The sequence below is a fragment of the Taudactylus pleione genome, unplaced genomic scaffold, assembly GCF_031769625.1.
Source record: "Taudactylus pleione unplaced genomic scaffold, aTauple2 ptg000095l, whole genome shotgun sequence".
Lineage (NCBI taxonomy): Eukaryota > Metazoa > Chordata > Amphibia > Anura > Myobatrachidae > Taudactylus > Taudactylus pleione.
Window position 1 is genome coordinate 10,215,875 of NW_028284497.1, and position 26,127 is coordinate 10,242,001.

The following is a 26,127-nucleotide window of genomic DNA, read 5'->3' on the forward strand; positions in this document are numbered from 1 at the left end:
ATTCAAGTCACGATAGAAGAAAAAAAAAACTGCTGGATAAAAAATATATAAGTATAAACAATATATAAATATAAACAGTAAAAAGAAATCTAAGGATCAGGTGAAGGCATTTAGTTATATTTGCTCATTGAAACTATCAGAAAATAAGCAGGTTTATATTAAACATCCAATTTTTGCTCACATAAAGTCCTAAACCTGTCTCCTCTACTTAAGGTCGAAGATATTGCTTCCAACCCTATATTATTCAGGGAACTGATATCACCTTCATGTTTTTCTATAAAATGTCTACATACGCTGTGTGAAAGATTTTTATTTATGTTTCTCCTATGTTCAAGGAACCTTTCTCGGAGACTTCTAATGGTTCTTCCTACATATCTCACATCTTTACAATCACAGAGCAGCAAATAAATAACATATTTAGTATTGCAATTAATACATTGTTTGATTGTAAAAATTCTACCAATACCCTCAAAGTTTAGAGTTTTTGTCTTATTCACTGCATGCTGGAGTGTTATACAATTATTCATTCCACATTTATAGAAACCAGCAGGTTTCATTGGAAGCCACTCCAATCCTAATGGGCCAACTCCAATCCTAATGGGCCACTCCAATCCTAACGGGCCATTCCAATCCTAATGCGCCACTCCAATCCTGATTGTAAAGAGTTTTGTGGAATTGTTTTAAGGGATTTATTTTTCCTGTATACAACAGTTGGTTTTGCAGGAAAAACCCTCTTTAACACTGAGTCATATTTTAACTTATTCTTTTCTTTAATGCATTTAATTGTGTGTGAATAATTATTATAAATTGATATGAAGGTGAAATTTCCCTTTACATTTGATTCTTTAATCTTACTTTTTCTCAGTTTGATTTACTCCTTCCTCTTCAAATTCAAATTGTTATTATAAGCTTCTTCAAATATATTTTGTATAACCTCTTTCTGATAAACTTTCACATAATATTTTTGCTTGTTTGCAGAATTTGGTCTCAGGATTTGAATAGTTGGGTCTTATACACAGCAATTGGCCCTTTGGTATATTCATTTTCCATGGATGGTAATGCCAACTTTTTAAATGTAAATAATTATTGGAGTTAATTTTATTATCTCAATAGTCTGGTCCAGAAAGTGTACAAGATTCCTGCTTGCTTTTAATAACAACATACTGGACACTGTACCTAAATGCCCCTTTAAAAGACTATATGCCACTATCTTTATACCTATATACGGGACTTTCAATTATACCAAGATATTATTTGTTTTCTTTTGACTGTCAGCCTAGTGTTGTAGGTGAACTAGCTCAGTCACAATTAGATACTTTTAAAACTTCTTGTTTTATTATGTTAAAATAATCTTGTTACATATTAAAATATTTTGTAACTGATTGAGTGAATTGAGAATTGTTTCTTTTAGACTCTGCTGCTGTTTTCATCCCAATATTCAGTCTTGAATGGTCTGATTCAATGGTTTCATACAAGTTAGATGGCAGGAGGACTGCGCATATGCGGGACCAGTTCTGCAGATGTGCAGAATGGGTCCAGTGCCCCCCAAAGCTGCAGTCTGCTTGACAGGCTGTGGCCCTTTGGGGGCAAGGAGGGGGAGGCATTAGGCAACATTCCCAAAAATTGGGGCGTGTTTGCCCATTTTCTGGAATAGTTGAAGGCAGTGGGCCTGATTTATAGATGGACGCTAATGTGAACACAGCTGCGACTTTGAACGCAGTGCAGCTGTGAAAATATGCTAATGGTTGCAAAGCTTCCCTGAGCATAGGGATGCCCACTGCTGTCTTCTTACCTGCATATGATGTCACTTACCTGCATAAATATCGGTAACATCAATGCACATCGAGTAGCCATCCTGCCCTTACAGTAGGTCATTCCAGCTACAGACTTGGCAGCTCTCATGTAGAGGGCTCTCATGCTGCATAGGAGATTGCAATGATTAAGTTAGGCACACCCATGTAACAGAGTTTAAACGGTCAGACACGCCTCCATTATATGACCACCCTCCGTTACTACCCAAAACGCTGACAACCTGTCACTCACTTTGTGATGGATTTCTCTGTGCATCTCTAATTGCAGTGTGATTGCTGCGCACGTGCAGTGCAACTTACAGTCATGCACAATAGCAAAAGATTACTAAATCTGCGTCCATAATCGCCATTGCATCCATCTCTTAATCAGGCCCATTGTCTGTGTCTTTCAATGCAAATTTACTGGCTTCAGTAGCATAAATGAGATGGCCAATCTGAGTAACCTTGGGCTTATTCAGATGTCCAATGCTGCTATGTTGATCCAAACCTACATCAGCAGAGATAGACATTGGATCTGAGATACTAGCTATAGGGATCTTTTTCCTTCAGATGCCTCCTGCAGCATTAGCACTAGCTGCTGTGTGTGTAGCATACAATTCTGTATTGGGCCCACTGTTCACTTTTTGTAAAGGACAGTCCCAGAAGAATGTTTTGGCGGAATCCTGATTACATAGAATCGAGAAACACTGAGAGGATGTGAGATAGGTGGATATACACATGATGCTCAATAGTTTGGAAAGAAAGGAGACGAGAGAGGTAGTGCTGTAGCTAAATAGTGAGGCTGGGTGGAGCGATGGTTTCTTTGACATTTGTAGGCTACAATTTGTAATTTTCTGATTTTGCTTTTTTTAACCCATTTTAATAAGACAGGTAAACAATATTCTAATAATAATATGTTTCCTTTTAATTACTTTGCTATAAGCTACATTTTAAGAAGTTTAATCTGTGCAGCAAAAGACATTATTTTTGAAGGGTTATTAAGAATTCACTGGTGATGATGTTTTGAAAAATCCAAGTAAGAATTATGGCAGAAAATGTTTATAATTTTGTAGAGGAGGTTATCTAAAATATTCTTTTTAATCAAACGTGCCATCAGGAATTGCTCCCAAAATTAGTATATATGTGTATAGCCAATAGGAAGCAGCATGGTACACAGGGGGTCATTCAGACCCGCTCGCGAGCGGCAGTATGCTCACAAGCGGGTCGATGTTCCCCACTGCACATGCGCACGACGGAGCTCCGTCGTGCGCATGCGTGAGACCCGGCGAGCAACAGGCTCTCCATTGCTCTGGGTCTCGCAGCAAAGGGGGCATGCTGTTGATGTTGTTTGACAGCACGCCCCCTTTGGTGAGCGTGCCGGGGGCATGCCTGCCAGACGGAGGCATTCCCACGAGAACGCCTACCGTCTGAAGCCGGCCCCACTGACATCACTAGTGAGTGACTGACATCACTAGGGAGTGATTTTGGCTCTGATAGAGCCAAAATCACTCCTGGGCTTGCGGCAGGGAGACCCTACCGCAGGGTCTCCGTCACAAGTCCGATGGTCACGATGGTCAAGACCATCGCGACCATCTTTTTGGCCGCTCACATATGCTGTGGGTGGTCACCCACAGCTATGCGAGCGGCCAGGAGGCCGCTCCATTTTCATGGAGGAGGGCCCTGATTCAGAGCGAGCGCTCTGGTCAGAGCGTTCAGCTCTGAATCAGGCCCACTGTACCATACATGATAATGCAATCAGATAAATATTTACCCTAGCCGGTTATCGTTCAGGAGATCTTAGTGTTAAAACTGAATGAAAATAAATTGCAAAATATGCTAAAGTCAAGATAACCCAGCAGCAATCTTACACAAACCCTTTGTCTCACTGTAGTGTGCATTAGTCTATGTCATTGCTTTACTTTGTAGTCTGCTCATAACAAAGACCAAAATAGGTAAAATGTCTCTTTCTGTATATTGGGATTTGTGAATTTGTCACTACAGAACAAGATCAGACATGACACAATCTCTTACACTGACTTATACTGGATACAGCAGGACTGGGAGCCTCTTATAGCATTGAGCACCTCATGCAAATCCTGTCTCAAATTTGGCAACTTGAAAAGCTGCCCCCGATATGCTGTGATGTTACAGTGACTTGGGGCTGTGTTCTGTACCTAGGTCTGCAGAAAATCAGATACCATGTTTTTATTTAGTTGTGTCCTGTATCTATATTCATTACCTGGTAAGTTTTGAGCCTCCAAAGGTAAATAATGCATATTTTCTTTATTAATTAATTTATTTCTAATATGTAGTCCTGTGATTTCTCAATTACAGGAGTCATGTCACAAATACAGCTTATTCAGCCACCCTCTGAAATCAGAAAGCCAGGTGACAGCATAAAGATACCATGTAAAACATCTGGATACACATTCACTGACTACTATATGCACTGGGTTCAACAAGTTCCAGGGAAAGGACTGACATGGGTTGGATATATTTACCCTGCGAATGGAAATACAGGCTATTCATCATCATTCAAAGGAAGATTCACAATCTCCGCAGATAATGCCATTACTACAGCCTATCTACAGATAGACAGACTGATTGTGGATGATACAGCCATATATTACTGTGCTAGAGACACAGTGACACAAGGAGGAAACTTCCCATACAATAACAATTAGAAGTAATATCACCATCTGACCACTTGGATGCAGCACATTCCCAAATATTTTGTTTCTATTAACATTGCGAAGATGCAGAAAATCACAACACAAACATTTGTAATATATTTAGATGTTTCTCCTTTACTATAATATAGGCCCAACATACAGTAGCTTCAATATAGTGGTGTGGATAAAATAAATTAACAAACATATTACATATGCTAAGCTATCACAAGCTTGTAATATTTGTTAGGCAAACCCGATAGTTTACATACATATCCGATGGTGGTGCATCTGCGCATGTGCAGAATGGGTGCTATGATCACGGTCTCAGTGTCTCCTGAGCTGCAGCCTTATTGACAACCTGTGGCTGTTTGGGGTCACGGAGGGGGCAGCGACTTGGTCCATTCCACAAGTAGGAGGCATTTCACCTCCATTTTGTGGGAGTGCTAAGCCCATGATCTGTCTCATCGGATGCAGACTTCCTGGTCCTAGCAGAGGGGTTAGCATGGCCAGGCTGCATAAGCCGAAGCTTACCGATGGTCACAATGGTGATCCAAAGCAGTCTGTATGGACGCTGCACTATGATCACAGATGCCAGCAGTAGGTGTCTATTTCCTAAAGACACCTTTTATTTCCTAAAGACACACATTTTAGTTGCATTGCTACTTTGTGGCTGTGCAATACCATCCACAAATAGGTGTCTTTATAATGGGTGCAAGGTGTGCAGTGCACACGGTTCTCTGGGTCCGGGGGGGCTCACACCACACACCCTACACCCATAGGTCATTATACTTACCTCTCCGCTGAGCCTGAAGTGCTGCAGAGCAGCAAACACTCACTGGGAAAATGGCAGCAGAAAAGATGTCCCCAAGAAAGTAGTCGCGGGTGCCATTTTCCCAGAGACCAGTGCAAGCACAGTAAACTCTGGCATGAAGCCAGAATGTACAGCGCTCATTGAGCTGAGCCACTGAGAAAGAGGGGGGGCCCAGATGGAGACTGCATACAGGCCCCCTCCTCTCTTAAAACAGGGGGGGACTAAGGGTAAACCCGTACTGGGCCCCGAGGTCCAGATGGGCACCAAGGCCCAGATGGGCACAAAGTGGGGTTACGGATGGCAGACTCAGTGCTCCAGCAGCGGTCGCTGGTACCCATATCTGCCGCCCAGCTCTTTTGTAGTCTTGCCCGGGCAACGCTGGGCTCGACTTACTTGTAGCTCAGACATGACCTTTTCAGTAAGCAATGCGGTGGCGTGATGTTATAGGTCATGCCGCCGCACATCATCCCCGTCTGCCAAGCACATAGTGGACTGCACTGCAGTGGTGAGGGGCTGTGTGCGGAGAAAGGGGCTGGGGGCAGTGGCTGAGGAAGGTGAAGGGGCTGAGGGATGAGGAAGGTGAGGGGGGCTGAGGGCTGGGGAAGGTGAAAGGGGCTGAGGGCTGGGAAATGTGAAGGATGCTGGAAAAGGTGAAGGGACCTGGGGAAGGTGAAGGCTGCTGAGGGCTGGGGAATGTAATGGGACTAATGGCTGAAAAAGGTGAAGGTGGTTGTAGGCTTAAGAAGGTGATGGTGGTATGAGGATGATGAGGAAGGTGATAAGGGATTGAGGACTAAGGATGGCTGGCTACAGACACCATCGCTCCTACCCCTGAGGCATCTACAGCACTGTTATCAAGACCTGTCTGCATCATCCTAGACAGTGTGGTAAGTCATAGTGCATTTTTACTTTTTTTTAAGGCTGGCATATCTTTCAGTTAACATTATCATTCTTCACATATCACACATGCAGGGGAGTTATGTGTGGGTGGAAGGTCGAGGCTGGTGGTGGGGCCGCCAGAGACATTAGTGTACCGGGCCCAGAGATTTCTGTTGCCAGCCCTGATCAGACCCACTGTTTCTTCAGAGTGCTCACTTTGGGTGTTCACTGTATCAACAGTTTTATGCTATGTGAATTTTTCTTTTCTTTTCATGTATATATGAAATATTTAGGTAACATGTAAACAACAGAAGCACCAATGTGTAACAGCATCTTTGCTTACAGAATATTATACCAAAATAAGTAAGGTGGATTCTATTTGTATCACAGGCTGTATTCTCTGCTCTATTGCACATTCCCACATATTTTACTTATATTAGTCTTGTTTTAATTAGGGATGTGCAGGCTCGGATTAGTTTGGAATGTCCTGCCAACTTCAGATTTTTCCTGCCAAAAATCGGTGCTCAGAAAGAGGCAAAATGTCATCTTTCATGGACAAACATCATCATTCCTGGACAAAAGTCCATGAAAGATGATGTTTGTCCATGAAGGATGACATTTTGCCTTCTTCTGAGACCCGATTTTTGGCGGGAAAAATCCGAACTTGGCCGTAAAATCCGAACTAATCAGAGCCTGCACATTCCTAGTTTTAATAATCAATATAACTATGTTGGACAAGACATGGGGTGATGATGGTATACAAATATAGTACAAGGGAGGAGGTGGGGAAGGGGGAATGTGAGGTAAAGGGAGTTTGGTAGGTGGGTAGGGATATTGTGTTTCAGTAATAAGTATGCATTCTGCTTTGGCTGCCCCGGTAGCTCTGAAGCAGCTGCCAAGCACCTTAACTGAGTCAGAGCTGAGGATTGGAGTAGGTGCTCCAATGTGTTCCAGCCTATTAAGGCCTTTTTCTTACATACAGAAAAATAATGTCCATGCCTGACTCTCTTGCTCCCCTTACCTCCTGGACCCTCTCCTCCACCCCACCACTCTGTTTTGTGTATTCGGTACTTGTCTGTCATCACCCCATGTGTTTTCCAACATAGTTACTGTATACACACCAAATTATTAGGTTGTTACCATTCCAATACTTACCATCTGTACACTATAGAGTTTCCAATAAGCATTTATATTCATTGAGACTAGAGATGTGTGCCAGGCCATTTTTCCTGGTTTTGGATCTGTGTCTCCTTTGTGTTTTGAATCTGCATTTGGTTTTGCAAAACCACCCTTGCATGTTTGGGTTTTGATTCTGTATTTTTTTTTTTTTAATTCAAAAACAACTAAAATCACATAATATGAGCCTCTTGTTGTTCCTAAAGTATTATTTATTAACATTAATAACAAGATTTTTCAGGCATGTCCAGACAATTTTAACCACCTCACACCTCACAATATTGTTTTAACTACTTTTCACCAATATAGGCCAAAGGCTGCATTGCGCTGGCTGGCTAAAGTAAGTGACAGAGCAGCAGCACAAATGCACGGCAGCTTAAAAGAATATAAGACATCTATGAAACATTATCACACAGCAGTAAAAATGTTAGTTGGCAATGCCCCAAATTGTGCAAAATGTAAAGAAAAGAGGTGCAAGATGAATTTGTCCTTGGGCCCTCCCACCCACTCTGTCAGGACTGTGACTATTTCAGTACGTAAAGATAAACTACATTTGCCAAAGTTCCATTGTGGTCGTTGGAGGAGCTATCCTGGTTGCCGGTGTTCTCCACATACAGGCGATAGAGAGTTAAAATGATCATCTGTCTCAAAGGTGTTGTCAGGTTGTGGGATTTCTGATTGCTTATTATTTCAAACCTGATTCCATTTGGGTCACATGTTCTGAACTTCCTATGGATTACAGACCTCTAGTATAAAGCCTGTTACTATGTCTCAATGTCTGTGCAACGTTACTTTCAGGTCTTTCTTGGACTCCTGCCAGATCCCTGCTGTGTCTGTGGTTTGCTGTGGACTTTGCTATATCTCTGCTCGTGTTCCGGATAAACTTCTGATACTGGTTACCAGCCGCACTACAGAGCTCAGCATTGCCATTGCCTAAGTATTGTTATTGTGCTCCATTGCTGTGGTTGCATCCCCTGCTGGATTATTTACTCTGCCTGTTGTCTTCTACTTCCGTGAACATTGAACTCACCTTTCCTACAGTTGTCAACTGCACCATTACAGTTTCGTCGCTGGACCCTTCGTACATCGCGGGGCTCAACCCCTCTCCGGATCCCCGTTACGCCGCAGGGCTCAACCCTGCTTCGGATCTTCACTACATTGTGGGGCCCAGCCCCGCTCCGGATTCTTGTCACGCTGCAGGGTTCAACCCTTCTCCGAACCTTCAACGCATTGCAGGGCTCAACCCTGCTACGGATCTTTACTACATAACAGGGCTCAACCCTGCTCCGGATCTTCACTGCATCACAGGGCTCAAACCTGCTTCACATCACAGGGCTCAACCCTGTCTCGGATTTTCACCATGTCTCAGAGCTCAACGCTGTTCCAGATCTTCAGTACACTGCAGGGCTCAACCCTGTTCCGGATTTTCATCATCCTACAGGGCTCAACCCTAATAACGTCCTTTATACCATCCTGAGGTCTTAGCCTCATATTGGACACAGGGTTCCCTACCACATTAGTATCAGAGACTTTATTTACATACGGGGGTTTACTCTTATATTGACTACTGTATATCTGAACTTCTGTGTTGTTGAGACTTTATGTGAAATGTTGCTATGTATTTTGCCTGTGAATAAATCCTATTTACTTTTACTCCATGTTACTGAGATTTCATGAAAAGGTAATTCCTAAAACCACCTCAGTTTATAGTGCCCTGTAGGCCTGACTCCTTCCAGGAGTCTCAAGTGTCGGCAGCCGTGACACACTCTTATGTCGGATATTAAAAAGGACATGTGCAGTTTAACAAACCAAGCACTAAAGACAAGGACTGACACTTTTGTGACTGAAGTCCTTGATTTGTTTGGGCCCCCACAAAACAATTTTTTGCAAGGACTTCCTCCAATCATTAAGAAGGAGGTTCATGATGAGGGTGTTAGTGGTGGATATTGCATGTGCTGGTCCAAACTGCTGGTAGCTGATACTGGACTTCTTGTTATTAATTTACAAATTATAATCATTTTGTTAAATATATTGCATGAACTCGCTGCAAATGACCTCACAGAGAGGAGGTGCCTAGATGGTTAACATCCTTACCTCTACTAACTTTGGCTTCACAAATGGTATAGATGCCTTCACAACTGTTGTCAGGATCAAGACATGGCTTTTCTGGTCTTATGCCCAGGTATGGCAATGGCTTTGTTTTAATCATGAGCAAGAACTGCTGCCACTGGTGGCTGATTTACACAAACAACATCCTCATCATCAAAATCCTCATTAGCATCAGATAGGACACAAATATTTCAACATCTAATACTAGTGCAGCCATCATGGCGTCAGTGATCAGCTGTGCAATTGGGTGACAGCTGTGATGCTTGCTTCCTCTATCAAAGAATTGTTTAACAGTCAATTGTTTTTTTAAACTACTACTACTAGTAGTCTTCTTGGTCAATTTCTGGGATGAATACATCCAGGCAGCAGCAGCAGGCCTAGCGCTCAAGGATTCTTCTGAAGAATACTGCATAAGGGAGGAGTCACCTAGCTTTATCTTGGATGCAGAACTACTTCAGATCATTATTGAGGATATTGATGTTGTTGATGGAGATTGCAGGTGCTAAGATCTAGCTGAGGGAAGGGAGCTGACTGATGCTGGACTGTCTGGACTGTGGACTGTCTGGACTGGACTGTGGCTTTGCAAATGCTACAGATGGCTTGACAATTTTTGTCCAGATTTGGGTAGAAATTATTCCACACAAAAAAGTTGGATTTTTTCATCTTATCCCCGGGCATGAGAATGGGCTTTTTCTTATCATGGGCAACAACTGTTTCCACTGGTGCCTAACTTACACAAACAACCTCATCAACAACATCCTCATCAACATCCTCATCAATATCCTTATTAGCACTGGTGTCAGCTACATAAATATCCCCATCATCTCGGTGCACTTTCACACCAGCATCCTCAATTTCTACATCAGCACGTTGACATGTGCTGCTCATCCCTACATTTGCATTGGGTGCACAAGTGGTGGAAGGAGGCTCCTGTTCGAGTAAAGTATTGGAAAGGTCAGGCTCACACATTGCACCTAAGGACACACTTCGACTCTCCTCAGGGATTTGTGACATTTCTGAACTCATAGTTGGTTCCTGTGCCTTAGTGGTTTTCATTTTTTTATACCTCTTCTAAAGTGAGAAGGGTTTACATCATCATGAGAGTCAGAAGTAGATGCCTCACTGATAGTTGCAGATCCACCACTCATAAATAAAGTCCAAGGCCTTAGCCTATTCTTGCCACTTTGTGTGGTGATTAGTATATTGTCACTTTTATGTTTTTCTGCACTGTACTTTCCCTTTATTAGAGGTGTTTTTTTACCACCGTAAAATATTGGTTCTTTGATTTTAGATGCCTGACTTAAACCCGCTATGCCCTTGGGCATCAGCTGACGTTGAAGGGCTAGTGTCATCATGCCCGGTTGGGAGAAGCTGCATCAAAAATATTTGGTTGTTGCTGCTGCTCTTCTCTTCTAAACTGATCATTATCCATTTTTCAATTCACAGCTCAGCACACACTGTGGGGATTCAACGGGCTTTGTATGTGAACAAACTCACTGTGTTTTTTTTGTAAACATAGTGGGCTATGGCCTGTGGAGTCACTGCAGCACCAGTCTGTGAAAGGACAGTGAGTGGATGGACACAGCCACTGGATGGACAACACAACACAGCCACTGGATGAAACAGTACAACAACAAATATATATTTGTTTTACTTTTTATTAACTTTTTTAAAACTTTGTGTTCACAAATGACACTGGTGTCACACCACTTATGTGAATGCAGTGGGGTACAGCCTGTAGTGTCACAGTGCTTATACGGATACACTGGGGTACAAAAGCATACACTGGGGTATTGCCTGCAGCATCACAGTGCTTATATGGATATAATGGGGTACGGAAGCATACACTGTGGTATGGCCTGCAGCGTCACAGTGCTTATATGGAAACACTGCGGTACAAAGTATACACTAGGGTACAGCCTGCGGCATCACAGTGCTCATATTGATACACTGGGGGGTACAGCCTGCAGCATCATAGTGCTTATATGGATACATTAGGGTATGGCCTGGATGGATAGCACACTGGATAGACAGCCATGCCCCTGGATGAACTCAGCACGCAGCCCCTTGATGGAAATCACAGCCCATGGATGGACAGCACAGCCCTGGATGGACAGCACAGCACATCCCTGGATGGCCAGCACACTGGATGGACAGCACACCCCTGGATGACCAGCTCACTGGATGGACAGCACACCCCTGGATGGACATAACAACCATGGATGGACAGCACAGCACACCCCTGGATAGACAGCACACTGGATGAATAGCACACCAGATGAATAGCATACCCCTGGATGGACACTACACCCCTGGATGGACAGCACACCCATGGACGGACAGCACAGCACACCCTTGGATAGACAGCACACTGGATGAATAGCACACCTATGGATGGACAGCACACCCCAGGATGGACAGCACAGCACACACCTGGATGGACAGCACATTGGATGGACAGCACAGCACAAACCTGGATGGACAACACACTGGATGGAGAGCACACCCTTGGATGGACAGCACACCCCTGGCAGCACAGCACACCCCGGGATCACCAGCACAACCATGGATGGCCAACAGACTGGATGGACAGCACACCCATGGATGGACAGCACAACACACCTTTGGATGGACAGCACAGCACACCACTGGATGGACAGCACACCCCTAGATGGACAGTACACTGGATGGAGAGCACACATCTTGATGGACAGAAAACCCCTGGGTGGACAGCACAGCACACTCCTGAATGGGCAACACAGCCCCTAGAACAGACAGCACAGTCCTCCCTAGACAGGACTCAGCAAGCAAAATGCCACCAATCACCATGGGTTATGGACTTATAGTAAATCCATAACCCGTGAGAATCCGATGCGGGATTGATGATGTTTTTGTTTTGGGTTCTGATTCGGAATATCGATGTTTGAGTAGGTCCGGTTCTCAGAGAACTGGACCCACTCATCTCTAATTGAAACCAGCATTGTGTGGTAATTTGCACTACCTCCACCATGCAAAGCAACCAACACCACTTTATTTTCCCCTCAATTTAAACATCTACATTATTTAATATCTCCAAATTAATTACTAAACCTCCTGCAATCACACATTTGTCTAGGACCACTAGTACACAAATACTCGTGATGTCAGTGGGGCCACCCCCAAACGGCAGGCGTTCCTTCGGGAATGCTTCCGTTTGGCCAGCCACCCCCCCAACCCGCCTACCAAACGGGCGAGCTGTCAATCAACATCGACAGCCCCCCTTTTGGATGCGAGCGCCGGAGTGAGTGATTTCTCGCTCGCTCCGGGGCTCCCGTGCGCACTGCCCGGCCATCGACCTGCTTGCAAGTGCATAGCGCTTGCGAGCAGGTCTGAATCAGGTCCTGTGCTCTCATGACCACAGTGCTTAGATTTAACATACTCCATCTCCATTTTTATTAAAATATGATTTGTATCAAACGTGACATACACCATTTACCATTTTAGTTATACATAAGTTGAGTGCAACTATAAACACAAATTGCATTTACAAATAATTACAGTTGTATGTTTTCCCCAGTACAGTACTCTCATCTCTACCAGCAATTAGGACAAAGTCACCGAAATCAGGACTGCCCAATCAGAAACAAGATAATAGTTAGACAGTTCTGAACTCACCTATCTATTTTTGTTCAACACCTGCTACTTCTTGGGGTAAATGTATTATAGCAGCACACATTGTGCCACTATACCTCTTCTTGCTTCCCTTTTTACTGGGGTGAAGCTAGAAGCACTACCAATAAGACGTATGAAAATCTCATCTGCTGTGTGGGGGAGTGAAAACTTCCCCCTCTGGTGATCCCTTCCTGATCACACAGAGCATCAGCCTAGTGCTGATGCGCTGTGTCTCCCTTCCCGGTTGGCTCCAATGGGCATTCATGGGATCTCTCAAGCATCATGGGATCTCACGTGCTGCCCAGAGCCAGCAGCCACCGCAGCAGGGACAATGCTGTCCCTACTGTGGTGATAGGGCAATGACAGTTTCAGCTGTCAATATCGATAGCTGTAACTGTTGGAAGGGTCAGTGGCACTGACTGTTCATACATTGCCCAACATATCGGAGCTGCTTTCTTTTAGATAGCAGCCCCAATAATGACAGGGGCGCATGGCGTGCGCTGATACCATTCCTCCCCAATATCACTGGGTAATACACCTACCTCCAATGTGCTTTAAGCTCAGTTGCTGCTTATCTGTATTATGGAATGCCGGGGCACTGTTTTATAAAAGGCTGGTAGATGAAATATGGAAAACCTAGTTATGATCAAATATTCTATGCCTTCTGCCTCCTAACCATCTTAGCATTAAATCACTAGCATCAATGTTTATATTAATTAGGCCTCGCTCTCTTATCTGCACTGAATTTAAATCAATAGCATTCACTTTTAACAGATATGCCTACAGTATTTACCCCAACCAGCATGAACATAAAATGAATATCCTTCACATTTATTAAATTGATACATTTCTCGTTAAATAACATTAACTCTAAATTAATTGAATTCATATTTCATGAACAAACTTTTTTCCAACCAAAACAGACACTACATTATATAAGTAGTATCAAATAGCCATTTTTCTCCCTAAACTCAGTCCCACATTCAATTAATAGCCCCCTACTCACACAAGATTTAAATTTAGTCCAGCCATTTCACCTTATATTAATACAGAACTACCATGATACCACTATTATATTAAATAGTCACCATTATTAAATTAAATTAATAGACCTCACAAATAAATGAATAGTCCCCCACACATTTAAAAATTAAGGACTAACCCCCACCACTCTACACTCTCCCCACTTCCTCTACCAGTAGGTGTCTCCCAAGGCTCTGTTCTTGGACTTCTCATTTTCTCCCGCTATAAGTCCTCCTTTATAGGAGTTCATCAGCTCTTTTGGCTTGCAATATCATCTCTGTTCTAATGACACTCAGATCGACCTCTCATCCCTTGACCTCTCCCTCTCTCCTCACTCGTATCTCCAACTGTGTCTCTGCTATTCCCTCTTGGATGTCCCAGCGCATTCTTAAACTTAACATGTCCAATACTGAGATGATGATTTTCCCACCCTCCTGAATAGCTTCACCTCCCACAATTTCTTTATCTATTGACACCACCACCATCTCCTCTATCCCACAAGTTTGCTGCCTTGGAGTCATCCTTCACTTTTCCCTCTACTTCAAACCACTCATCCAGCACCTCTCACAGTCCTGTCATTTCCAACTAAATTTTTTTGTTAGGATTAGACCCTTCCTCACCCTGTGGGCAACCCACTTCTTCATCAAAGCCTTCCAGTTCTCATCCTAACTCACTGCCCCATGCTCCTTGCTCACTGTCTCTCCAGTATGTGTCACCCCTGTCTGTCTGCCCCATCTTTAGACTGTAAGCTTTCATAAGCAGGGCCCTCTTACCTCATATTCCTTTCCTTCCCTTGCTTCTACCACCATATCCCCCCCAATGCCTACTACAGCACTCAACGTTTGGGTTCTGCCACCCTGCTGCCTTTTTGAGTTTTATGACTGTTGTTTGGTTGCAGCAATGTTTATAAACAATGTCCATGTTCTGCAATGTTCTGTATTGTATATCACTTTCATTCCTGTTTTATGTTCATAATATTTGTGTTTTTGTATTTTGTAAGGTGCTGAGGACTCCTTGTGCTGCCATATACTTATAGGATGATAATAATTATAATAATAATAATAATAGCCCAGTCCCACACCCACTTTACATAAAAGCAGAGCTAGATTTAGACCTCATGGGGTCCTTGGTAAGATACCAGTTTGGGGCCCCCCTCCCTCAAACAATCCTGTGCATATATTACAGTAGGTGTACCTGGAGCAAGATACACACATCAAATTATATTCACACATCATAGTTAATATATATATTTAATATGCTTTATCCTGATGATAGTGTATAAAGCACTGAAACGTAGATGATTTGACACAGTTGTCCTGGTCGTATGTTATGACAGAGTGCTGCACCCCTGATACATATTCTATAACTCGTGAAGGCACATGTCTAAGCTGTTTTCTGTTGCCAGTTCGGAACCGGAGAAGGATACCCAGTCCCTCATTGGGATTACATACTTTAATAGAACTGTACATTGCCACTTCTATAAAGCTCAGCTGGTACTGTAATTGTTTTTGATGTTTTGTTACATGTCTCAATTAAAGGGTATTACACTATATTTCCTCTCCTTCCTTTTCATGGGGCATATGGATGTGATGGTATGAGTCATGAACACATGATGTACATTTAAGAGCAGAAAGAAAGAAGTATTTTATACCAAAGAGGGAACATAACTGTGACAAACTGGTAATGTATATGAAGGTGTAAATATCACTTACTCTTATCGGGTGTTAGTTTTCCAGTCCCGCTTACTTTAGATAGTCAGAATGGATTGAAGAGGTAGAGAATCATATCCACTCAGGAATGATTAACTTTCAGCAATTATGATTCAATTTATTACAACATACAATTTTCTGTTAAAATGCACAGGTTTAACTACGCACAATACATTCACTATAACTTACAATAGTAACTTATTATTATAATTGATATTTAATTCAAAAAGGCAGTTTTATTGTAGAGGAACTGGACTGAGGATTTTCAGGATTTGGATCAGCATCAAATACTGTACCTGCAAAACAGGAAATCCTTCCTACAGTACCAACCATGCAATTTTCTACAATACTTTAACTAAATAACTAAGGGCCTGATTCACTATGGAATGCAACTGCGAATGCAATTGTGATTACGCATGCAGTTCAACTGTGATAGTATGCTAATCCATTGCGATCGCTATTCCCTTGCAGCACTACAAAAGGATGCCCATTTTACTTAGCACACATCCATAATGCTTAGCAAGACTGCAAAACCATCGATACAATCGAGTACCATCGCAGCACAGTTGCACAAGCTCTGACCTTACTCAGAAATTGCTTGCTTCCACACACGCTTTAAGGCCATCGCAGTGGATAATTTATACGCACCACTTCCCCGTCACCACCCACAAACGGGACTTTCTGTCAATCACTCTGCGATGGGCCTGAATAGTCACTGCGATCGTATTCCCAATCGCAGTGGCTGGTTAACGCACTGCGATGCATACGCATGTGCAGAACGCAACAATCAGCCAATTGCATGCGTAATCGCAGTTGCTTATGGTAGTGACTCAAGCCCTAATATAACTAACCCTAAAACTTACAGTAGTTTATTTACCTTATATACAAGCTCTATTGTATATAGACTAGGGGTGAGCGGATTTCTGAAATCCGAACCCCCCCAAGCCCCCCCGATCTGAGGCTGATCCGAGTCAGGCTCGACTTTTCCCGCCTGACTCGGATCTGAAATCGAGGCAAAACGTCATCATCCCGCCTTCCGGGTCTCGCGGGTTTTGGATTCTATATAAGGTACACGTGTCGGCGCCATTTTCCCAATCGGCTGTGGACAGTGAAGAGGGAGGGTGGGAGTTAGGGCTGGTTGTGCTGTGCTGTGCTGTTCTGCGCTGTGCTGCTGTTGTCCATAGGGGCTGTGTCCACTCCTCCAAAGTCCATAGGGGCTGGCTGTGTCCCAGTCCTAAAGGGGTGCTGTAGTGTTGTCCAGGGGGTGCTCTGTCCATCAGGGGTGCTCCCCCCAAGCGCAAAAAAAGTAAATATTTTTTCTGTGTTTGTGAATTGTGTGCGCAGTAGCCGCACGTGCATCAACAAAGTAGTGCCAAGCATGCGCCTGTGTCATAAGTAAAGGGCCGGCTGGCTTGACCGTTAAAGGGTGCTGTAACCCCCAAAGTGCACTCCAAACAAAATAAAAAAATATTTTCTGTGTTTGTGAATTGTGTGCACTGTGGCTGCATGTGCATCAACAAAGGAGCAGCGCCAAGCGTGCGCCTGTGTCCCATAAGTAAAGGGCCGGCTGGCTTGTCCATTAAAGGGTGCTGTAACCCCCAAAGGGCACTCCAAACAAAATAAAAAAATATATTTTTTTGTGAATTGTGTGCGCAGTAGCCGCATGTGCATCAACAAAGTAGCGCCAAGCGTGCGCCTGTGTCATAAGTAAAGGGCTGGCTGGCTTAACCGTTAAAGGGTGCTGTAACCCCCAAAGTGCACTCCAAACCAAATAAAAAAATATTTTCTGTGTTTGTGAATTGTGTGCACTGTGGCTGCACATGCATCAACAAAGGAGCAGCACCAAGCGTGTGCCTGTGTCCCATAAGTAAAGTGCCGGCTGGCTTGTCCGTTAAAGGGTGCTGTAACCCCCAAAGGGCACTCCAAACAAAATAAAAAAATATTTTCTGTGTTTGTGAATTGTGTGCACTGTGGCTGCACATGCATCAACAAAGGAGCAGGGCCAAGCGTGCACCTGTGTCCCATAGGTAAAGGGCCGGCTGGCTCATTTCTTAATGGGTGGTGTAACCCACAAAGTGCTCTAGTCTCCAACAAAAATAAAAAATAATTTTCTGTGTTTGTGTGTGCCTTAGCCGCATGTATATATCAATATAATATAAATGGAGGACCAAACTTTCTCCGATAAAAATAAAATAGGGAAAGATCAAGAACCACTTCCTCCTAGTGCTGTTGCTGCTGCTGGGAGTTGTTCATCATCCCAGAGAGGAAGTAGGAACACCACTACTTTTACTAAACAATTGACCCTCCAACAGTCCTTTGCGAGGAGGATGAAGTACGACAGCAGTCATCCTGAAGCAAAACATATAACTGAGGCCTTGACTGCTATGTTGGTGTTAGACGTGCGTCCAGTATCCGCCATTAGTGCAGTGGGATTTAGACAATTGATGGAGGTAGTGTGTCCCCAGTTCCAAATCCCATCTAGATTCAACCTGCATCCTCAAAGCAGCAGCGACAAGCGTGCGTCTGTCTGTTAAAGGGTGGTGTAACCCTCAAAGTGCGCTCCACAAACAATAAAAACATTTTTTTTTCTGTCTTTGTGAATTGTGTGCACTGTAGCTGCACGTGCATCAACAAAGGAGCAGCACCAAGCGTGCGCCTGTGTCCCATAAGTCTGTTAAAGGGTGGTGTAACCCCCAAAGTGCTCCAAAAAATAAAAAACTATTTTTTTCTGTTTGTGACTTGTGTGCGATGTAGCCGCACGTGCATCAACACAGTAGCAGTGCCAAGCGTGCGCCTGTGTCATAAGTCAAGGGCCAGTTTGTACATCTGGTCCGGACTGAAGGACGTGCCAACAATTTCTGACAAGTCTACTGTAACTGCTTATGATACTGTCCTCAAAGCAGCAGCGACAAGCGTGTGTCTGTCTGTTAAAGGGTGGTGTAACCCTCAAAGTGCGCTCCACAAAAAATTAAAAATTCTTCTTTTTTTTCTGTCTTTGTGAGTTGTGTGGGCTGTAGCCGCACCTACATCCTCAAAGCAGCAGCGACAAGCGTGCGTCTATCTGTTAAAGGATCACATCGGTGACAGCATCCAAGTAGGCTTGTCAGACAGTCCGTACATGTACTGGCAGGAAAAAGAGGCAATTTGGAGGCCCCTGTACAAACTGGCTCTATTTTACCTGAGTTGCCCCCCTTCCAGTGTGTACTCCGAAAGAGTGTTTAGTGCAGCCGGGAACCTTGTCAGCGAAAGGCGTAGGAGGTTGCTTCCACAAAATGTGGAGAAGATGATGTTCATAAAAATGAATTATCAACTCTTCCAGGGAGACCAGCCTCCATAACGTACAGAGGGACCTGCAGTGGTGGATTCCAGTGGGGACGAATTAATACTCTGTGAGGATGAGGATGTACACAACACTGAAGAGGGTGAGGAATCGGTGGATGAGGAGGATGAGGACGACATCTTGCCTCCGTAGAGCCAGTTTGTGCAGGGACAGATTAATTGCCAGCTTGTGGGGGCCCAGACGAACCAATCATTTCAGCCACAGTCGTGTGGCAGACCCTGGCACTGAAATGATTGGTTTGTTAAAGTGTGCATGTCCTCTTTATACAACATAAGGGTGGGTGGGAGGGCCAAGGACAATTCCATCTTGCACCTCTTTTTTTTCTTTGCATTATGTACTGTTTGCGGCCTAGTTTTTCAAACTGCCATCCTGTCTACCACTGCAGCGTCACTCCTAGATGGGCCACGTGTTTGTGCCGCCCACTCGTGTCGCTTAGCATAGTCATCCAGCTACCTCGGTGCAACCTTTTGGACATAAAAACACTATTGTGAGGTGTGAGGTGTTCAGAATAGACTAGAAATGAGTGGAAATTAAGGTTATTGAGGTTAATAATAGCATAGGAGCAGAAAAACCCACATTTTAGCTGTTTTTATGCTTTTTTTAAAAAAAAAATACAGATCCAAAACACAAAACCCAGAACCCAAAACACGGAAGGGTGGTTTTGGCAAAACCAATCCAGATCCAAAACACGAAGAAAGATCCAGATCCAAAACCAAAACACAAAATACGAAAAGTGGCCGGTGCAGACCCCTAATATAGACACAATATATTTATGCACAATTACTAACTTAAGAAATATAACTTTTATTTCAACAACTATGCTTTTCATTTAGAGTCCATTTTAAAATTTCTGTTTCGTATAACCCACATAACAGCCCCTGTAAAAAATATTTTAAAGAAGGGCAGCATACAACACACAGAACAACCCCTGTAAAAATTATTGATGATGAAGGGCAGCGTACACCACACAGGACAACCCCTGTAAAATTTAGTTTGATTGATGAAGGGCAGCGTACACCACACAGGACAACCCCTGTAAAAATTAGTTTGATGATGAAGGACAGCGTACACCACACAGGACAACCCCTGTAAAAATTAGTTTGATGATGAAGGACAGCGTACACCACACAGGACAACCCCTGTAAAAATTAGTTTGATGATAAAGGACAGCGTACACTACACAGGACAACCCCTGTAAAAATTAGTTTGATGATGAAGGGCAGCATACAACCCACAGGACAGCCCCTGTAAAAATGATTTTGATGAAGGGCAGCGTACAATACACAGGACAGCCTCTGTAAAAATTATGTTGATGAAGGGCAGCGTACACCACACAGGACAACCCCTGTAAAAATGATTGATGATGAAGGGCAGCATACACCACAAGACAGCCCCTGTAAAAATTATTGATGATGAAGGGCAGCGTACAGCACACAAGACAACCCCTGCAAAAATTATTAATGAAGGGCAGTGTACACCACACAGGACAACCCCTGTAAAAATTACTGATGATGAAAGGCAGTGTACACCACACAGGACAACCCCTGTAAAAATTATTGATGATAAGGGGCAGTGTACCCCACACAGGACAACCCCTGTAAAAACTAGTTTGATGATGAAGGACAACGTACACCACACAGGAACACCCCTGTAAAAATTAGTTTGATGATGAAGGACAACGTACACCACACAAGACAGCCCCTGTAAAAATTAATTTGATGAAGGGCAGCGTACACCACACAGGACAGCCCCTGTAGTTTGATGAAGGGCAACGTACCCCTACATACAGGGCAGCCACTGTAAAAATTATTTTTATATTTGGGCAGCAGCCCCTTGACAGGAGCACAGCACCCCTGTGCACCTAGCTACACCGATGGTGTGGCTATCACGGCATGCACACAGAAAAAAAAAAAACATTTTTTAACACTGGACAGCAGTAGCCAGCCAACCCCTATGAATATGGACAACAGTAGCCAGCCAGCCAACATCAGCAACCGCTCCCAACTCCCTCTCTCTTCACAGTAGTCAGCCAGCCAAGTATGTAATTTATATATAAGTATTATTTATTATCACACAACACAGTAGCCAACAGCTCCCAGCTCCCTACTTCTGCACGCACGCTCCACAGCCAGAATGAAAAATGGTGGCGATTGTGGGACCTTTATAGAAACCAAAACCCATGAGAATCCGACAGTGGGATAATGACGTTTTTCTTCGTTCCGGGAACTGAGTCTGGCAGGAAAAGCCGAGTCAGACTCAGGGCCTGATTCAGAGCCGGACGCTCTGACCAGAGCGCTTGCTCTGAATCAGGGCCCTCCTACTTAAAATTGGAGCGGCCTCTTGGACGCTCACATAGCTGTGGGTTACCACCCACAGCTTATGCAAGCGTCCATGATGATGGTTGTGATGGTCAAGACCATCGCGACCATCGGGCTTGCGACGAGACCCTGCGGTTGGGTCTCGGTGACCGCAAGCCCTGGAGTGATTTTGGCTCTATCAGAGCCAAAATCATTCCCACTGACATCACTAGTGATGTCAGTGGGGCCGGACACAGATGGTAGGCGTTCCCATGGGAATGCCTCCGTCTGGCAGCCACGCCCCCGGTACGCCCACCAAAGGGGGCGTGCTGTCACTCACCATCGACAGCACGCCCCGGAGCGACCCATTGTGCACATGCGCATTTGGGGACCATCAACCCGCTTGCGAGCGTCCTGTGCTCGCAAGCGGCTCTGAATGAGACCCTCAGTTCCCGGCTTGGATTGGGGGAGCTCGGGTGGGTTCGGATGTCAGAAATCTGAAGCCGCTCATCCCTTATAAATATATATATATAACATATACAAGACAGCGGCAGCACTCCATAGGGATTTTACACACAGCGATCAGCGATACAAATAGTTTATTCCAACATTTCAGATATTAAAATCTTTCTTCAAAAAAATAAAATAAAATATATATATATATATATATATATATATATATATAGAAAGATGTACTGTCAGGCCCAATGCCTCTCCTGTAGTGTTATGTATGCTAGAAAAAGTGGACAGCACTCAGGGTCTAATATCTTATATAAAGTAAATCTCCTGCAGATTGTGTAGGTCAACGTTTCAGGGCGCAAACCCTTTTATCAATACATTGTTTAATACAAAACACATACCTTTAATAGTGTTCACCCCGTGCATCACCTTCCTGTTGCCACGAATCCCGGTGGAGACCTGATGACATCATAGGAGGTGCCGTGTCGGCAGCATCACGGTGTCTCCAGGGGGCGTGGCCTAATAGTGTATACCCATCACCATGGTGACTGTTACAATAAAAACAATTAAATAAAATGAGTCGCTGACAAGGGCTGGCTGGGATGTAAATGTGACATAATGATAAGCGAATCTCATAGATCTCTAACTTCAAAGGCTGTACTGGCTACGTGTAAACTACACAGTACTGTACAAGAAACTAAAAAATTAGTCTATGTCGCGTGACCATTTTCTAGTTTCTATATATTTTTCACTTACTATGCATTTGAGTTTAATAATCATAAGTTACAACATCACATTTACATCACTGTAACCAAGCCCCTAAAGGCACCCTACCTAATATGATTTTCCCAGGCTCTGGGGTATCATATAATTATCTGCTGAATTAACAAGGCAGAAGGGATCCTTGCATATGAGATTAAGGATTTGGACTATTCATCTATAAAAGATAATGAATGTGACTATTTTTGTGTACATAGGGCCTGATTCAGATTAACAAACCAATCACTTCAGCAACAGGGACTGCCACTTGTGGCTGAAGTGATTGGCTTGTTTGGGCCCCAACAAAACAAACTACCAATGGGCAGCTGACATTGCTGGCAATGATCTCTACAGTATGTACAAACTGGCTTTACAGATGTCACCTTTATAATCCTCACCCTCATCAGTTTGTACATGATCTTTGCAGAAGATTTATTCGTCTCCGCTGGAATCCACCATTACAGGTGCCTCTGGACTTTGACTTAATTTCTGATAAAATTCTTCCTTGTGGAATTTGTAGTTAATTTTGATGAACATCATATTATCCACATTTTGATGAAGTAGCCTTCTACACCGATCACAAAGAAAATAGGTAAGTGGCGCTTGTCAATTTATCAAAAAACACAAAATGTAATCACAAAGAAAAATGTGAGTGGTGCTAGCCACATATGATTATAATATTTAATACTGTTGATCCATTAAGCGCTGTTTTCTTTATATCCTATGCCAATCATTGACAAGGCTCCCGGCTGTGCTGAAAACCCTTTCTGAGTACAAACTGGAATATGACAGCTCAAGTAAAGCAAAGCCAGTTTGTGCAAAGACCTCCAAATAGCCTTTTTTTTCCTAACAGTGGTCAAACGGACTGTCTGACATGCCTATTTGGATGCTATCATTAAAATAATCCTCAACCATTCTTTTAATGGTGACAAGATCAGATGGAGTCACTGTAGATATGTCATTAATTTTCTGTAATTCTTTTAGACCTGACCAGATGTCAAACTGTTGTGTTGACTCATCTGCATCACCAGTGGATCTCTTTGGAAAGTTATTTTCCTGGCAGCTGCAGTTGTTGGAGAAACTGAAGGAGAAGTCGCCGGGTCAACTGCCACTTGAGCTGACAACTTACTTGCCAACAGCTCTTTGTACCTCTTCAGATTTTTGTCCATTGGAAAGAAAGACACTACGTATGACTTAAACCTAGGATCGAGCACGGTCACCAAAATGTTTTGATTCAATTTTAAGATGCTGACCACACTTGGATCCTGGCAAAGTGAATAAAGCACCTGATCTACAAGTCTGACATTCTTAGTAGAATCGCTTTGTTTCAGCTCCTCCTTCAGTTTTTTTAGCTGCTTTTCCAAAAGTCTAATTAGGGGAATTAATGACTCAAGCTGGCAGTGTTTGAACTCATTTCACAGGTGAAAACTTTCAAAGGTTTCAGCACTTTGCACAACACAGAAAGTATAATCCACTGTGCTGGAATAAGGTACATTCTCCCTATGTTATGGCTCGTTGTGTAGCTTTAGATGGCTTTTTGCTGTTCATCCATCTGCTAAAGCATATAAAGGATGGAAATCCACCTGGTTACCACCTCTTGCTTCAGTTGGTGGCAGGGAAAATTCAACTGCTTTTGCAGCTGCAGCAATCCCCTGCATGCTGAGGCTGAATGGCAAAAATGTCCCAAAATTTTGGGGGGCACAAACAGCATCTCCTGCACGACTCTGTCATTTAAAAAAAACAAACAAACAAACAACATTATCACCAAGTTGGCTGTGTGAGCAAAACATGGGAAGTGTTGGACTTCACCCAGCTGTAATGCTCTCACAATATTTGAGGCATTATCAGCAGTCACAAATCCTGAGAGTCCAAGTTGGGTATTCCATTTTACTATGACATACCTTTGTTTTTCATAGAGGTTGTCAGCAGTATGCCTCTTAGTGAAGCCAGTGACACACAGAGTAGCCTGCCTCTGAATGAGCTGGCATTTGTTTGTTAACCCACTGCAATAATGGTGCATATTAGATGCAGATCTAATACTAGCATAGCCATGAGGGCATCAGTAATCCAATGTGTGACTAGGTAAGAACTGTCATATTTGCTTCCTCTTGCAAAGTATTGTTTCACAGTCATTTTTAAAACACTAAACTTCTTGGTCCCCTTCACCAGCAGCAGCAGGCCTTGTGCTGAAGGATTGTTCTGAGGAATACTGCATAGGGAAGGAGTCACCTACTGTAGCCTTAACAAATTGGATGCAGGACTACCTCCTGTCAAGACATGGCATCGGCACTGCTGGTGGTCCATGTACTTACCCGTCCATGGCAGGCACTGCTGGGGTTTGTTTTGCAGGTCCATTCAGGAAGATCCCCTGTGCAGCCGATGACCCTGAAGTTAGTGTCACCGCCGCATCCCTCATGCCTCATATGACCCCGTTCAACCAGTTACAGGCTCCAGCTGTTACTTTCTCCCAGCATGCAAGTTACTGTTCTAGGCTCTTGTGGTTCCAAGCCTGGTTCTGCAAGTTCTCCTGCCAGTCCCAGTCTAGTTCTCCAAGTTCTCCTGCTGGTCCCAGTCCGGTTCTGCAAGTTCTCCTGCTGGTCCCAATCTGGTTCTGCGAGTTCTCCTGCCAGTCCTAGTCCGGTCCTGCAAGTTCTCCTGCCGGTCCCAGTCCGGTTCTGCAAGTTCTCCTGCCAGTCTCAGTCTGGTCATGCAAGTTCTCCTGCTGGTCCCAGTCTGATCCTGCAAGTTCTCCTGCCAGTCTCTGTCCAGTTCTGCAAGTTCTCCTGCCAGTCCCAATCCGGTTCTGCAAGTTATTCTGCCAGTCCCAGTATGGTACTGCAAGCTACTTCTGGTGGTCCTAACCTGGACCTTCAAACTACTCCTGCCAGTTTCCGTCTGGCTCAGTTTAGCCATTGCTGTCCATCCATTGTTGCTACCCATCGCCAAAGCAGCATCATTATCAAACTTACTTCTGCCGGTTCCAGCCTGACTCTGCAAGTTCTACAGTTGGTCAAGCCAGACTCCAACTGGCTGAATTTAAGCCATTCATTGCTGTTACCCATCACCAAAGGCAGTTGTCACACACCAACACCTGGAGCACCAGGACTGAGAGGACCAGCAGGAGGCATATCACACTAGCCGGGTAAGTACAGTTTCACATATCTAAACTGCATCAATAGTGTCCTTATAAGTTCCTGATACTATGCATAATATTGCATTTGAGGTGGAGAGGAAAGGAGTAGAGGGCTGAGACTTAGTAAGAACACCCATCCAACAGACCACGTGAATCAAAGATATAAAAGTTACATCAGTTTGTTCTGTGATGTATTTGAACACCCTAGCAGCAGAGAACATTTAAGAACACATTTTCTACTACAGTCAATTTCTGAACTTTATGCTGATAATTTGTAGATATATATATATTAGGGCTGTGCACCGACCACTTTTCGTGT